At 39.2% G+C, this 17,812-nt stretch overlaps 1 long non-coding RNA gene across 2 annotated transcripts; it reads left to right on the top strand.

The window, feature by feature from the left end:
* The first annotated feature begins 5,024 nt into the window (after nucleotides 1-5,024).
* LOC113461050 (uncharacterized) lies at nucleotides 5,025-15,649 on the top strand. Of its 2 annotated transcripts, none has more exons than XR_015987810.1 (3): nucleotides 5,025-5,121; nucleotides 5,283-5,356; nucleotides 15,460-15,649. It is a non-coding gene; the product is annotated as an uncharacterized LOC113461050 (long non-coding RNA). The 2 variants fall into 2 exon arrangements; XR_015987809.1 differs by lacking the exon at nucleotides 15,460-15,649 and adding an exon at nucleotides 11,242-11,379.
* The last annotated feature ends 2,163 nt before the right edge of the window (nucleotides 15,650-17,812 follow it).

Here is a 17,812-nt window from a genome sequence, read left to right on the forward strand (position 1 = left end):
ATAGGCCCATCAAATCAAAAGTTTCATTTTCGGAAAAGAATTTTACCGTTTGTATCTCTCAATCCGTGAAGAATTAGGTAGAGTAACAGAAGGCAAAGTTAATATAGAAGCCGAGATTTATCTTCTGTAAAATTTTAGTGTTTTTCGTGATTATTTCTACTAGTAAATCATTTTTGGAACTCTAGTGCTACTCGAACTAAGAGAGAAAGCCGACGTACTTTTGTAATTTTTCTATCTTTTCCTAATTATCTTTGGAGAGATTCAAATTGAGCAGATTGAGTGAATTCTTCCTTCGCTTCGATCAGATTAGACCACTACGTCATATGAAGAGATGCCCATACAAATGGATTGTAGTTAAAATATTATATATTGCCGCTAAAAATTGACTAGTCTCGAGCACCAAAGCAATAGATTTGACAATGCTAGAGAGCTCGGTGGTTAGCTGTTTTGGTCAAAATTGGGAAAGACGAGAAGTGCTCGGTCATTGCGGTTGAGATCCTCGTCGGATGGCAGCACCTCGACCTAAAATAGCACAAAGCAAGGAAGTCCTCTGGCCGGAAGTATCTAGTGGAGGACTCTTTGATGTCTAAGTCTGTGTAGTTCTTAAAAAACAGAAGAAGGTAGTCTCTGAGGTTGCAAGTGTTCTCTCTTTTGCTTATCTTCCCTTTTTGGCGAATATTAGGTTAGGAGTTTACCTGCCATCAAAGAATGTGGGCACGTGGGTCGACCAGAAAGGACTGGTTTGAGTATGGCCTGGGTATCGGATCTGAATGCTTCGCACGTGTACATCCCACCTGTCATGTTAGATCGATAGAATCTTGATGATCACTAGGTCCCCCATTAAAGATGCGGCCAACTATAGAGAGCTCTTGATAAGTAAACTCGAGGTATGGTGTTGAGCCCGCCCGGTGACTAGCTGCTTCTGAACCACCGTATGTTGGAGCCGTGACATGTTTTGATTGGCTGATCCTTCTAGTGAGATGTAACCAGTTTAGAGGCGTGTCACTTGCCCCCCGCTTCCACAACCAAGCCGAGTTATCCTGGTCGGGTTGCAGAAGTAGTCTCTTAGAATGGCCGCTTTAATGAAGATCGCCAAGCTGGACATATGGTGCCTTTTTTTTTTGGAAAAGTAGAGATTTTTCAAATTCCGTATTTATGAAGAATGTGGCCTTGCTGTCCTTTTTGGAGTGTTGTAATCATGGGCAAGGCATCTCTGAGTTTAATTGGCATCCAAGTCTTGGCGGTGATCCGAATGGGCTATCTTTGGGTGAATGCTCAAGAGATATGCATCCGAGGCTAGGTGAAGCATTACCTCGGAAGAGGTTACTCAAACCCTTGATAAATAGAGAAGGTTGCTGCCATAACCCATTTACCTCGTTCTTTTACTCTTCAAAACCTGGAGAGAAAGAAGGCGTGAAGTCGCAAGGTGTAACCTGTGCGATCCTATTGTAATGTTCTCCTTCCTTATCCTAACTAGATTCTTGCTTTTATCTTCTAGTGAAGTTACAAGGTGTAACCTGTGTGATCCTATCGTAAGGTTCTCCTTCCTTATCCTAACTAGATTCTTGCTTTTATCTTATAGTAAGTTATTTTGCTTTTCTTTCCCTTGTCGTCTTCTTCTTCTTTTTTGCTTAGAAGATATTCATGGACCCATCCCCTAGAGGTCAGTCCTCTGATGATGAGGTAGTGGGTTAAGGTTCTCTTGACCAGATTTCTGTGGCTGGCCATAGAAGCTGCATGGAGCCTTGTCAGAAGTTGGTGACGAGAAGGCTGGTCGGAGGTACCTGCCCCACACTTTGAGGTAGGGAACATCGACCTGTAACATCTAGACCCTCTCGATAGTCCTGCTTGGGAGCCTTTTCCTGTTGTGGCTGTTGGGGGGCAGCTGGTTGCTGCATGTATTAGATCGCAGCAGTCAACGCTTGAACTTTTTGAAGGAGTGCTTGAAATTGTTCGGAGGTCACTACTGCAGCTGTCTGTGGCTTTGGTAGGGATGGAGCCCTCCACGGACTTTCCAAAGAATCACTGGACTCCTCCAATGTGTTCGACTGGGAAGTAGTAGGTGTTGGCTGAGCCCTTCGAGATTTCATAGTGATGGAGAGATGAAACCTCCTAGGATGGTCTGGCTCTTCTTTTAACACCAATCTGTTGCCGTTGACAACTGACTGGTCTTAGGCACCACGATGACATATGTGATGATGCAGGAGAGCTCGGTTGTCGGCTGCTTTGGTCGGGATTGGGGAAGACAAGTGGTGCTCGGTTGTTGCGGCTGAGATCCTTGTTGGATGTCAACATCCTGACTTGAAACAACACAGAGCAAAAAAATTCTCTAGTTGAAATGTATCCGGTGGGGGATCTTCCGATGCCTGAGTCAGTATAGTTCTTAGATAACAAAAGGAGGTAGTCTCTCATGTTGTAAGTGTTCTCTCTTTTTTGGTGTATATTGGGTGGAGGAGTTTACTTGCCACCTGAGGATATAGGCATGTGGGTCGACTAGAAACGACCGATTTAAGACGTCCCGAATATCGGGCATGAATGCTTCGCATGCGGATGGCATCCCACCTATTATATTGGTGGGATCTCGATGATTCCTGGGTCTCCCATAAGGATGCGACCAACTGTAGAGAGTTTTCAATAGGTAAGCTCGGTTGTATGGCACTGGGCCCGTTCGATGACCGTTCGTGATCTGTCATGTGTTGGAGCCGTAGCATGTTTTGATTGGCTGGTCTTTCTGATGAGCTGTAACTGGGTTGGAGACGTATCATTATACAATATAAAATATTTTTCTATGTGGTTTAAAAGACAAAAGTGGCAAGATGTGGCTTTGACCGAAAAAGGGGAAACAAAAATGATTCCAAAACCACTCTTCTAGTTCCTTGAGGTGGTGCCGGGACATTGTGGAGAACTGGTGGGGTTGGTGAGGTAGATTGAAGCAATTTAATGCATGGGAGTGGGCGGACCGAAGGGAAATTGAAACCTGCAAAGAAACTGGCGAGAGTCTTGTGGGAAACTGAGGATTTTATTAATAAGCTATGGTGGAGTGGGGGCGAGAGCATCATCATTATGATGCATCATAGGACAAAAAGGAGGAATTCAGCTGCTGGCCCTGTTACTTTTCCAGGCTTTAATGTCATTCTTTCCTTTTTCTTTATTCTTTCTTTCTTGTATTTTTTCCCCTCGAGTATGATAGCAAAGAGTACTAGAACATAGATCTACTTAACTATATATACATACATACATATGTACATATATACATATATACATATATATATATACACATATATACATATATACATATATACATATATATATATATATATATACACATATACATATATATATATATATATATATATACATATATATATATATATATATATATATATATGTATGTATGTATGTATGTATGTATGTATGTATGTATGTATGTATATGTGTGTGTGTGTGTATATATAATATGTATATGTATATGTATGCCAATGGCCAACAAATCCTTGTGTATACTTGTTGATGTGGCAGCTTATGATTTGTAGTGCTTAGGGCAGTATAAAGCTGATCATGAGCCGGCCTTAGGCACAAAAAAGTTACATTTTAAATAAGCCTAGCTTGAAGTCCGACTAAAAATGAATATAAGTTAGATCCAAGGCTCGATTTATAATCAAATCTAAGGCAGCATGCATCCATCCTGCAAAGCAGGGATCAAAAGAATATAAGCTGTTTGCCAATCTACCATCAAACTGTAATAGGTCTAATAGTTGAGGCCATAATTCTATTGATTAAAAGTATTAATTTTAAGATAAAAAAATTATCTTTTAATAAAAAACACCTATCATGCTGATAATTATTTGATATAAAGAAATTTATCTTTTAACCAAGAAGCAAACAAGATATGAATGGAATCCAAGTAATATAACTTGACATACAGGTATGAAGTAATGTTTGCTTAATAAATCCTAATATTAACTTTTTGAAAGTAAACTCTTTAAGATGATGAAAAGGTAGTTTTTTTTTTTTTTTATATTAAGTAAAAGGTTCCACTTCTTCGGTACAGAATAAAACGCTCTTCAAAGCATACATGGGATACTGGGGTAAGGCAATGTAATTGTCCTTTTTTGCCTTTTATACCATCTGTCTGTGAAATCAAAGTCATTCTCTGATGACTAGGACTACACACACTTTTTCCTTCATCTCAGCTCCATTTCCATCAGCTAAAACAACACTTCTTTTGTGGCTGCCTGCCAAATGGCCCAAATCCAATCCTTTCATTGATTAGCAGGTAGGGTTAGGCCAGATTCCAACACATTCAAGTCTCCAAAGCCCAGACACAAAGAGACCTATGTCCGTTTTTGTCACTCATATTAAAGTGGCCGTTCCCGTATGTGAGATAGTTTTGGCACACGACACGTACAAATGTGAGAGCCCTGCCAGCCCGCAGAAACGTAATAAACAAACGACATGGATCTGGTTTGCTCTTTTCATTTTCATTTATTCTCTCTCTTGTGTTGCTTGAATTCTTCTTCTTCATTGAATGCTCTTCTCCTCGCCCCTCCCCATACACACAGCACAAGAATAACAATCCCATCCCCACCGTCACCCCTCATAGCTCCTTTCCTTTCTCACTTAATATATTAAAATCTCTCTCTCTCTCTCTCACTCACTCTCTCTCTCGCCCTCTCTCCCTCTTTCTCTCTATAAATACCACCCCTTCCACACATGATCGGAAGTAGGAGGATGCATAATTTTATTGTGGTTGTCATGTGGGTTTATCAAAGGGTCTCTTACAGAGGTCATTGGCATTCTGTCCACCTTCAAATTCTCTGCTTCTTATCTTATATGCAAAGAGGAAGAAAAATGGAGGTGGGCATCCTGCCAACCGATCTCTGTTGGCTTCTCTTTGTAAAACCCACATGATAGAATTTCTCCCATAGTGCTTGTCCATTTCATTGCCCAAAAGAAGAGGGAAAAGCAAAGTGATAAGCAAATAAAAGGTAAGGTGCAAAACTAGCAGTTTGATTCTCTTTCTCTGGCATCTATGAATCTTGTTTTTTCACTTCTTTAGAGGGGGCCCTTTTTTCCTTCTTGGATACCATCATATACCATCATGATGCGGTGGAATTATTAGTGAGTCCTTTGCTTTGTCTCTCCACACTTGGAATGATTAACTTATGGAGTTGGGATGGATCTTTTATCTTTACTTTCTTCTTTCTTACCTCCATGCTTTTACAACCATCCTATTAGATGCTTTAGTGTTATACTTCTGATGCTTTTGCTGGTGTTTCCAGATGCAGATCTAGCGTTAGATGAGGATGGGAAGAAAAGAGAACAGAAGCCCATAATATGAAGGGAAGATAAAAAGGTGGGATGTTTTCTCAGTACCTTTTGGATGATCGAAGCTCTCTTTTGTTCTATTTCTATTTCTTGCCCCAAGCATTGCTTGAGCTGTTAAAAAGCTTCTGTTCTGCCTCCTTTGAAACCCTAGCTCTTTTTCTTTCTTTCTTTCTTTTTCTTGTCGAAGGAAATTTCACTAAAAAATAATAGAAATAGCATCTTTCTATCTGAGTTTTTTGAAGAATTTTATTTTAGTTTGTTGTTTTCATCAAAGAATTGAAAGACTGGAAGGGCTTGGTTCATATGCACATAGATCTTCTCTATTCTTCGAAACCCTAATTTATTTCTATTTTGCTTTTCTTTTTCTTTTTCACTTTAACTTCCGTTGTCTTTTCTGCAGCAAGAGTTTTTCTCGTGATGGTCTGTTGGCGACACAGTAAATGGCGAGATAGATATCATTGTTTTCCTTCTGTTACTATAAAAGAGTAAAAAAGTAAATACTAAATGATAAATACTTTGTAGAATAACTGCATGTAATCCTCCTCGTATCAGAAACCGACCATGCGTTTTAGGATTCGGTCACTGCCTTTTCTGGACGTTCACAGCTGTATGTAGATGGATGGATCGATAGATGTTTTTGTTTGTGATGGTCGTTAAGGATGTGAGATGAAGTGAGTTCAAATCTCTCTTTCTCTCTCTTTATATTCTCTTTCAGAGAGGAGATAACATCTGAAGTAGAAACAACCTACCTCTCTCTTCTATCCTATGATAGCAGTTATAATACGTATAGACCTTCAAATAAACTTACTGCGAGAAAAGAAAAAGTTACTGAAAGGCTCTCATGATAATGATGCTGTATGTATTTATTTCTATCGCTTTGTTTTTTGGCCCCTTTTTCTTGGAAAGTATGACGCATTTATTGTTTGATGCCTTCTTTACATCCCTCTTGCGGGGATTTATTGTTTCTGCTTGTGAGAACTGGATGGTGTGTGTAATTATTTAGCATTAGGCTTTGGGCATTGAGCAAGGGAAGAAAACACCTAGAGATCATTATGACACCGCTGCCATAGTGGTGGTTTCCCTTGGAGTTGATAACTAATAATGTAAGGCTTCCGAGAGTGGTCAATGAGAAATTGCTTGGGAAGTTCAAAGAGTCATAATTCATTTCTACGATCTTCTGCAACATTTGAAAGTTGAAAACAAGTTGGATATAACTTTTATTGGGAAACGAAATAAAGGAAAACTTTGAGAGAGGAGATATAGCTAGGGATATCATATTAGGCTCACCTGTTCATTATAGTTTTGGATTTCTATCCAAATAAATTTCATATACTGAAATATTACAAAACGAAGGGAAAAACTAGCTGAATCACGTGCTGAGGAAGACATCAGGTGTTATCATATAAAACCTTCCAGTACTCATTTTGATACACTCTACTGATAAGCTACTTGGAGTTATGTTTTCTTTTTAGTCCTCACCTGAAAGCAATGTTTGTCACCCAAAACCTTAGTCTGTCTTCCAATGCTTTGAATTCTGTTGTACTTTGGGAGCTTTCAGCTGGAGGAGTTTTCTAGCATTTCGTGTGACCCAAGGTTAAGGAACTTCTGTTAGGTTACCGGTTTTTGCCATCACCGACATCAGATTTCTGCATGACATTACCTAATAACACTCAGATTCTTGGGCAATGAAGGCTTGGTGGTCTCTTCACTCTTGTTTGCTGGGGTGAATTATCTGCCCAGCGTTGTGGTCTAGTGACCATCTCCCAGGATGGCCAAATCTTTAATCTTTGTTGTTTTGATTTGCTTTAGATGCTTGAGTTGTTTTGTGGTGCAATATTTTCTTTATAGGTGTGCTTTTGATGAATGTTTTATTTTTTGAGTATCATACAAGTCATATATGGATCAGTGAGTTTATTATATGTCATTAAGTCATGGCTTAGTCCTTGAGAATATCAAAGCCAAAGAAAGTATCAATATGAGATAATAATCATATCTACGACCTATAGTCTAGAGCTTGCTGTCTCTATGTTGATCAGCTTTTCCCACTGTAGAAATTTTTGTCAAAGCTTATGTTCAGGGATCTTTTTCTTCAAATTTGGACCTGTGTCTTTACTTTGCTAAAAAAGAAAAGCCTCTTTCCTTAGGCCTCCTTTGATATTAATTTCACTTGGTCAGGCTTCACCTACTTAATTTTCACTTACAAATTTTATCCTGGGTCTCACTTTTGAAAGCTTCGCACACCAGCACTTACTTTTTATATACTCTACTTAATCCCAGCCTGAATTTTCTTTTAATTTCACCATTTACATGTAATTGATGTTAGATGGAAAAGTTAAATCTTTGGGTAAACGTTGGCAAGGAATTTCAGTTGCAGCATTGTTTCCATTTATCTTCTGAATCAAAATTGCTGATGCAGATGACATGTCTTGAATGAAATATTTTTCTTTGTAGAGCCAGCTGATTCCTATTTGCTTAAGTTGGAACAATTTAAGGAACAAACATGAATTATCTTTTGTTTGAAAATTATACATAAGGAAAGAAGAGCATCATGACGCTCTAATTCATCATGTATTGCATTTTTATAGGAAACTGGGCATGAGAAAAATTCGTCCATATGCTAAGTTAAGGGCATGATCATTCCTACGAGGGCTTATGTGAATGCATATTTATTAGATTCGTTTCCATTATGTACTAAGTAGATTTTAGATACTTATATAGAGCCAAGTTAAAAAACTCAAATAGTACCTTCCATCCAATCTTTTTAGGTGAGATCTTGGGTCATTACATTTCCCAAGCTTAAGACACATGGTATATTAGTTAAGGATGTTGGCTTGTTATTGTGAATTTGTGATATCAGTATTGCTGGATGCTATATGCTTCATTTGGATGAACCGAACAACAAAAAAAAAAGAAGAACGGGAAATAAAGTTTAACTCATTTAGTTTTGCTCGAGTTAATATATTCGGTGGTTCTCCTCAATAATAGCCCTAGAAGGACGGGTCAGTATTTACGATAACGCAATCTTATAATCAAAAGCTGATCTCTTGCATCTAGCCATGCATGGTTTTGATTATTTCATTGACCTCCTGTGTAATGTAGTTCATCGTAACCATACTGCATAATTTATAAGTGTCATAATATTCACTGCAATCCCAGTTAGTGTTCTTTTGTATACTTCTACGGAATTAGTTGCCTCCATTTCTATACAATTATAGAAGATACGAGGACTCCTTCAAATTTCTTATTGGCAATCCACTGGCCTGTGTGATATAGATTTCAGTTTCAAGAGTAGAGATGCCAGGGTTGTGCATGTAGCTTGGGTCGCCCATGCAAAAAAAAAGTTAATCACTTAGAATAAAGAAAAATAAACCATAGTACTGAGCTCATGATAGAATCCAATGAAGCGACTGAATGATGCATTAACTGACAGATAGGTGTTCATATCTCATGGGGAGTTCAATTGTTGGCCTGGAAAAGAAACATCCAATCGGAAGATACGCATCTTGGTCATTCATGGGAGCCAAAAGAGATTCGATGATTAGCTGTTGTCCCATCAAGTGAAAATATATATGTTATATTTAGGTCTCTCTCTCTCTCTCTCTGGTAATAAATTTAGTTGTCTTTTTTTATCAATTCTTACTTTTGAGAATTAGTAGTTATTTTTATGCATTTCGCAAAAAAAAAAAAGAAGAAATGTACACTTGTTGTTAGGCACATGCTATGAATGTATTTAATACTTTATTTTGAGAATTGATAATGTGTTTAATACAATATTAAATATAGTGCACAATGTATTAGCTAGAATTCTTTGAAACATGTAATACAATATTATGTTAATAGCTGTCCTATAAAACTAAACTTCTTTGAGATAGTACTCTTGCATTGTGTTGACAAGGTTGGAAGTCGCTCTATCAAAAAAAGATCTACCCAACAGCATTGTTCCTTGCCATATTGAGGTAGGTGCAACGAATCTAAGAAACTATGGAACTCAATTTACAAACTTAGTCCATATTCATAGATCCTTGCTTGATCGAGTACTCCATGTTAGCCTCCATACAAAAATGGTTGGTAACAAAATGAAGCAGTAAAAGCCAGCGCAAAAGTTGCTTCTGAGTTATCAGTGTAGTAATGCAAATTAATGCTATACTTAGATTAGCTATGTTGATGTTTTTTCCGTCCCGTCCAAATGAGCGCTAGAGAACTTGGGGTCGTGGAAAATTTAGTTGGCTAGTGGAGAAAGATGCTGAGTCTTCCACAGAAATGAGTTTGGTGTGCATGAGCATGCCACCGACGTCTGATCAACCGGAAAGATAGTGATAGGGAATGAAGGAAGGATAGAAAGTAGCATGGAACTAGGTATCTTGACCTTCAGGGACTTTGACCACTATCATTTCGCCGTTCAGAGGTAGATAAGGAGGTGTAGGATTAGACTACGGTGAAGAGAATAGTGCTGGGCTACGGTAGAAGTGTAGCATTGGGCTACGATAAGGATATAACGCTGTGATATGGTAGAAAGCTTAGTTGTGCTTCCTCTTAGGATAAAAGGTTGATTAAATCTAGGAAAAAAAATCATTAGGAGGGTTTTGTCCATAGAATACAAATCTAATATTTATATTAAAAATAAAATAACTCCTCCCCATGATTGCTGCACACATTTGCTTCCACTTCTGGTGGTTGTGGTAATTGACACTGGTTGTCTCCCACTACTCCACGTTCTAACTTGGTACCACCTGTCAAGCCGATAGATTCCATACTACCTATCAGGCTAAGAGTCATACTCACTTAGTTGAATCCCCTGCTGATCTCTATTCAGGCTACTTTTATCAGCACACTGTCATTTCACATATTCGGTTTTTAGTGGGATGTTCTTGATTCAGCCTCTTCGGAAATATTTTTTATTTAGTCTTAGCTCTTAGGATGCCCATTATATTTGTTATCACTTTATCATGCAGCCAATTCAGGCATGTGTCTCCCACATGTCAACTAAGCAAGGATGTGGTGCAAATAAACTAGAAGACTAGGTGGGTGTAGGGTTTAGGGTGGTAAATACTTGCCTAATTTAAGTATTTTAGAGCTCTGTTATTCTTCCTATGGAAAGAGGCAATGAAGCAATTCTAAGTCTAATAATTACTTTATTAGTTAGCCAAAAGTTTACAAATTTTGTCAGATTACGTTCTAATATAGAAGACTTCTACATGCTTTCATCCCATTATCTCTATCTCTTGCTGTGAGAATCAGAATCGGTCCATTTGGACCAGCCCGACTGAACTGACCCAGCTTGAGGGCTGGGCAGATTCGTTGATGTTCCTCGGAACTGGGAAGACGTGCTCAACCCTACCACTGAAGGGGATGGCCATTGCAGAATTGCCATTGAGAGCTGAGATGGGTGCAAAATGGCTGCCAGATAAGGGTGGCGTGTGCAATGCGCTCGAAATCATGTCACCACACTACAAGAAAAAGGAGATTTTCCGATGCTTTTTTCCCGACGCTAGGGTGAAGCGTCGGAAAATTTTGGTTCAACGCCAAACTTTGCCGATGCTTCTAAAAAGCGTCGGCAAAGCTTGGGAATCAACGACGCTTAAAAGCGTTGTCTAAAGATTTGACCTACAACGACGTTTATAAGCGTCGTCGAAGGCCAAATCCATTTAAATATCAGCCCCCTCTCGATTGATGCCCTAATTATTGTAAACTCCTCCTCTCCTCTCCTCTCCTCCTCCCTCCAGCGCCGACATCAATCCACCGCCTCCTAATATCTTTTCCTCTCCTCTCCTCCTCCCTCCAGTGCTGAATTCTTGAAGATCCCAAGCCCTCCAAGAACAGTACAAATCCTGCTTCTCCTTCTCTCAGCAATCTTTTGATCATTACATCATTTTTTCCCCTTTTGCTTTCACATTTTCTTCTTTTTTTCCTCAGGTAATGGCGAAATATTTTAAGATATACTCTGGAAAGGAAAGGACAAAGGCTGAGTCCCGTGAATCAAGTTTTGAATCATTGAGGTATATCATTTTTCTCTGCCCCTCTTTTTTTCTTTTTTAATTAACCATCTTATAAGAGTAGTAGATCCTGCTTCTGCATTTTGTTCACAGGAAGGATTCAAGAAAGGTCTCGATGGCCGCCTCTCGGAATTTTTTTATATTTTCTTTCTTTAATAAAGTTTTATGTGCATAGTTATTGTCCCTTTGCCTTAATTATCACATGTTTTCTTGAAGAAAATCGGTGCCTGGGAGTAATGCATGTGAAAAGCCTGCTGTGCAAACTAGTCTGAATAGTGGCAAGGTGATTTCGTTACTTGATCTACGAAATTTTGGTTCTATCCTTTCTTGGAGTTCTTTATTTCCTTCTTAGTTTTGTTTACTGATGCCTAGGTGTTTGTATGTCCCTGTCTTTGGAAATTTTTTTTCGAAGAGTTGATGTTGTTGGGGCTGATATCGTTGATGCTAGGTGGATCTCGGATGTAAGAAGGAATGGGGATGCTGAAGAAAATAATTTTTTTAAAAAAATTAAAGACTATAGCCGACGCTTATAAGCGTCGACTTTGAGGCTTTTAGCGATGCTTTTAAGCATCGCTAAAAACTAATCTTCTACGACGCTTTCCGAAAGCATCGGAAAAATTTTTTCCCACTCAGGTCTCGCCGATGCTTCTACGATGCTTTGTTTAGTGTCGGCCGAACTTTAACCGACGCTTATAAGCGTCGGTAAAGATCATAAAAAACGTCGGAAAAAATGTATTTTTCTGTAGTGCTAGTGAGGATGGGACGAGTGCAACCACCACTCTCTTGGCCTTTATTTCTCTCCTTCATTCTTGGATTCGCGAACACTGATGCCTTTCTTCCTCTCTTTTTGTGGCTTCAAGCACTCCCTGCTACCAGTCTCCTTACTTCCCTCCAATAACCGATCGTTGAAGCACTAATTTTTCTTCCCTATTTTCTATTTTATTCCTCCCTTGTTTCGACTCATTGTCCTTCCTGATCTCTTCACTGTTGTGCACAGCCGCAATTGCACTCCTTCCTTCAGTTCCTTGCAGGACCGGGTCATCATGCTTGCATCGGGTTCATCACTGGAATGCCTCCTCCCTGCTTCTGTTCGCCTAACGTCTCCTCTATTCTCTCAACTCTCTACCACCTTTTGTCTCCACAGCAACCTCTCAGCTCCACTGCCATATCTCTCTCCCTCTCCCTCTACCTCTTTTACATTTTCGTTGGCTTGCCCTACTAACCGGCACCTAATGACCCCCTGTTTCAACTTTTTCTCAATCTCTTCTGATCATCTCGGGATCCTCTGCTCACAACCTTCCCTATTCTGACTATCCATCGCTTTGATTCAGTTCCACTGCTGCCCCTCGAACTTACTCTCCTTGTGCCTCTTTGTTCCCTCCTTTCTTTGCTCATGTACAGCCCTTGTAGAGCAGGCGCCAGCCCCTGGCAAACTAACCCCTCTCCCCCATTTTACTCTCTCTCTCTCTCTCTCTCAACACCCTTGCCTTCATTTTCCTGTTAACACTCTCTAAGAGCCTCAGTTGCTAGGATAATCTTCCACCCTAACCTTAAACGTGCCCCTACTCTATAATCTTCTTCATTATCATTTTTCTCTAATCTTGGTATTGCCGCTGAGACTAACTTGCCCTAGGCACCGCAGCGAGAAACACGACGATGCTAGAGAGTTCGGTAGTCAACTATTATGGTTGGAATTGGAGAAGGCTAGCGACGCTCAGTCGTTGCAGCCGAGATCCTCGTTAAATGGCAGCACTCCGACATAAAATAACGTAAAGCAAAAAAGTCCTCTTGCTAAAACGTATCCAGCAGGGGATCCTTCGTGCCTAAGTCATTGTGGGTAATCAGAGAACATGAGGAGGTTGTCAGTCAGTTTGTTAGGGCGTTTTTCTTACTTACCTCCTCTGTCCTTCCTTTTCATGTATATCTGGTGGAGGAGCCTACCTACCACCAAAAAATTAGAGCATGTGGGTCGATCAGAAGTGATTGGCTTGAGTATAGCCTGGATATCTCACTACAAGAAAATGGGGTTTTACCGACCCTTTTTTGCCGACGCTTTTTACAAGCGTCGGCGATTTTCGGTCCAGCCCCAATATATGCCGACGCTTTTTAAAAGCGTCGGCCATAGACGACGCTAATTAGCGTCGCGGTATATTATGGCCTAAGACGACGCGTATATGCGTCGTCAGAACACAAATTCACAAGCGGGCCGTTCCCCTCCTCATTCTGCTCCTCTCCTCCTTCCTCCTCTCCGGCGACGAACTGCCACGACGCAGCCCACGTGACCCTCTGTGTTTGGTGCGCCCGTCGTTCGCCCCTGCAAGCAAAGAGGGGCACCCTCTCGGTCATAAGCATTCTATGGTCGGTGGGAACTCAAACCACCTTCTGAAGAACGGACAAAGAGAAAAGGAGGAGGAAATATCTCAGCCGATAAGGAATCGAGAAAGACCGGAGCGGAGCCCTAGAAGAAGATCCAAGAAGGAGAAACAAGGTCACAAGAAGCAGGAGAGTAGCAGAAATGACAGAGCCAGAAAGGTAAGAAATCCGGTTCTCGTTTCAGTGATTGCGATTCCATCATCATCTTTGCTCAAGATTTACTTTCTTTTTTCTTATCCTTTGTGATCTCAAATTAGGGTTTGGGTTCCCTCTTTCTCATCGTCACCTAGTAATTATTTCGATAGTTTTTGTCTGGGATTTGGGTTTCCTCGAGTCTTGATTCCTTTTTTTGGCGTTGATCCTCGAAGCCTAGGGGTTGTAAGTTATGGGTTCGATTCGGTAGTCGTGTCATCAAGTTTGATGGATACTGCGGTGCTACTTTGAGGACTGGAGTTTTGATGTTACAGAAAAGGGGAAGATTAATTCAGTAGTACTGGAATTTGTTGAATCTGGGTATAAAGTTCGCTGTCTTGCATTTCGATTGTGAATATTTCTTTATCGGGTTGAAATTAAAGATCCGGATTGGAAACCCCCATTTCAGGAGGCTGTTCAGTGGGGGGATTGCCGGGGCGGTCTCGCGAACCGCGGTCGCTCCCTTGGAGACGATCAGAACGCATCTCATGGTAGGTAGCAATGGGAACTCGACGACCGAAGTGTTCCACACTATTATAGGGACTGAGGGGTGGAAGGGGTTGTTTCGTGGCAATTTTGTCAACGTCATCCGAGTTGCTCCAAGCAAGGCTATCGAGGTAAGTGACTGTAGATTTTGTCTTGAGCTTGTGTTTGCTTTTTGTGACTCTCTTTCTGCCATTACTGTTTACTTGGTACAACCTATACTGGAGTAAGTCTTTTTGCTTGGAAAGAAAATTCTTTTTCGATTTTCTTTTGTTCCTCGTTTTCTTCTGACTCGTTTGTTGTCGATTTATTCGATCAGCATGAGGCCTTTGAGTTTTCAAATGTATTCACCGTATGCCTTATGCTTTAGTATATTATACTCGAGTTGATTCTGTGTGTAGTGCTCCTTTCCTAAAATTGATTTTCTGTTATTCTAGTATTCTGAGTTAGCAAGCTTAAATATGCCAAGGATGCATGGACTTAGACAATAGGGGCTTGTACTAAAAATAGAAAAAAATGTACCGTTTTGCTTTTTCTTTGTTTTTTATTTGTGGAACAATTTTGAATTGTTCAAAGTGTGAGTTGCAGGATGCATCTGAGTCATTTGATTGAGTATATATCGTCACTGATTGCCTTCTCTTCTTTACCTTTTCTGATGTAAGCAAGGATACAGGCATGCAGTTTGTCTTAAGCTCGAATTGGAAGTCCATTTCATGATAATACTTTCATTTCATCTCTAGGCATATCTATTGTTAGACAGAGGCCTAACAGCGATAGCACAAAGTCATTTTTGCATGATAGCATGATTGAAATTTTGAAGCCTTTTTTTTTTGCTGTTTCGAATGCTAATCCTCTTCATATGAGAATTCCAATTTTTTAAGGCTGAAGCTGGGTGTCATCTCATGACCTCAAAGTCAAAAGTCAATGACCAAGTTATGACCCAAACCAAAATCATGTCATGTTGCTTGCTATTCGTGTTATGAAGGCAAAAAGATTGTCCGCAAGTTTTCACACATGGTTTTTATTTTGAATGTGCATGTCATAGATGTTCAATGATACTTTCAAATGGTTTCCCCTTTTTTTTTTGCAGATTCCTGAAACTTTAAAAGCTCATAGAGATGATGATGATGGAGCTGAATCCCGTCCATGATACCTTCTAGACTGGTTTTTATGAAGTTTGATATGTATATGTTTCTTATTTTGCAAAGTACATTGTAATTCTAAGATATGACAATTTAAATATTTCGAATGATTTGAATGTTTGTGTCAATATAAATGTAATACAGGTTCATATTGTTATAATGTGTTTTTATAATTTATATCCATATTTTTATTTTTTTTACAAAAATAGCAATCCCGACGCTTTAAAGCGTTGGTAAATAAAAGTTGTGGCACGCCTACGCCGACGCTTTAAAGCGTCGGTAAACTGAACGCCTACGCCGACGCTAAAGGAAGCGTCGGCAAAAATAAGTTTTCCGACGCTTTAAAGCGTCGGCGAAAATTCAGAACTGGTGGATATTCCTGACGCATTAAAGCGTCGGCGAATGTAGTTTTTGCCGACGCTTTTGTCAGCGTCGGGAAAGCCCTATTTTTGCCGACGCTTTCTCTTAGCGTCGGCAAAAACTTTTGCCACTCCGATATCGTCGACGCTTTTGCGACGCGTCTGTTTGCGTTGCGGAAACTTTAGCCGACGCTTATAAGCGTCGGTAAAGATTATAAAAAGCGTCGGGAAAGATGAGTTTTCTTGTAGTGTCTAGTGTGAATGCTTTGCACGTGGATGATATCCTGCCTATCACATCGGTGGGATCTCAATGATTACTGAGTCCATCAGTTAGGATGCGACCAACTGTATTAAGGTTATAATATGCAAGCTCGGTGGTATGGCACTAGGCCCTCCCAGTGGCCACTCACGATTCACCATGTGTTAGCACTGTGGCGTGTTTTAATTGGTTGGACTTTCTGGTGAGCTGTAGCCGGTTTGAAGGCGTATCACTTGGAATATTTAATTTTTTGGTACGCAAGCAACCTTACGAGCGAAAAGACTAACATGTAGGGTTTTACGTTAACCACTTGTCAAGGTAAAACCCCAACCTTGTTATTTAATTTCTTTAATTTGCTTGGAATAGGGTTAGTTTAAGAGAAACATCAGACTATGATTAATTTCAAATACAAAATACTATAAATTAGAATTTAAAAATTTAAAAATAATCAATTAAATTAAATATTCTCATGACGTATTTCATTATTGATGAGTTAGTTCCTTTATTTTATGAGAAAAAATTAGTTTGTATAATTATAATGAATATTAATACTCAATTAATTGGATATGTTACATGTACTTTTGAATTGATTGGCATATCATGTTTGAATTTTGATGTCAATGGAGGTAAGGAACTTTTTTTGCATACTTCTTTATATGAATGTTCAAAAATATAGTGACCAAATAGCAAACAGCTTTTTATAAAAGCTCTACTTTAGAAAGCTCTACTTTCAAAAGCTCAACTGCCAACAGCTCCCCCAAACAGGCCGGAGTGTTAGAGGTTACCTTATTTTGCTTTCTTTACCATGTGAAGGACTCCCTTGAAGACTAAGCCAAAATCTCTAATAAAACATTATTAGTTTATTATCAAGAATAATAAACTCCTCAAGTAATGGCCATTATTTCCACTACAATAAGAAAAGTATAATTTATCCACAAGCCATTATTCAGTAATGGCCGTTATTAATTTACCCTTGTCGTAAAAACTAACTTTTTTTAATTTTTTTTAAAAAATAGATAAGTTTAAGCAGTGTTTATTGACATTAACATAGATAGGGAGTTATATTATTGTGGAAGAGTTTTCTTTTTTTTAAAAATGGACTCTTCTGTTTTGTTTAACAATGGAGCACATTTTTAAAATCTTGCTTCTATTGAAACTTATTAGCGTTTCTTTGCATCCAAATGATGTTTTATAATTTATTGACACAAATATGGTGGTTACACAGAAAATTCTGAATTCTATAGGTGGTATAACAAGAATATGGACATATATATATATATATATATATATATATATAGAGAGAGAGAGAGAGAGAGAGAGAGAGAGAGAGAGAGAGAGAGAGAGAGAGAGAGAGAGAGAGTTTGATTTAGCTACAGTCGAGTGGATCTCTACCTAAATTTGGGTAGGTCTACTTGGACAATCGGAGGCCCACATCGATAATTGGAGTGTTGGATGTGATTTGTTATCTCTAAGCTGCTTACACACCGAAAATCATGTGATTTGGAGATCTTTAGCCCATACATCAAGCAGTCAAAAAGGAAAAAATATTTTATGCCATTTAAATTGTCCATTTTTTTGACTATTTGAGGGGTTTCTTAATCATATGATTTTAGTATAAGCAATTTAGAAGTAGTAAATCATATACAATAGCTCGAATATATATAGATAGCTAGATTTGGCTGC

The sequence above is a fragment of the Phoenix dactylifera genome, chromosome 6 (genome assembly GCF_051530095.1).
Source record: "Phoenix dactylifera cultivar Ajwa chromosome 6, Ajwa_hap1_PhDact_Kaust_v1.1, whole genome shotgun sequence".
NCBI classification, from domain to species: domain Eukaryota; kingdom Viridiplantae; phylum Streptophyta; class Magnoliopsida; order Arecales; family Arecaceae; genus Phoenix; species Phoenix dactylifera.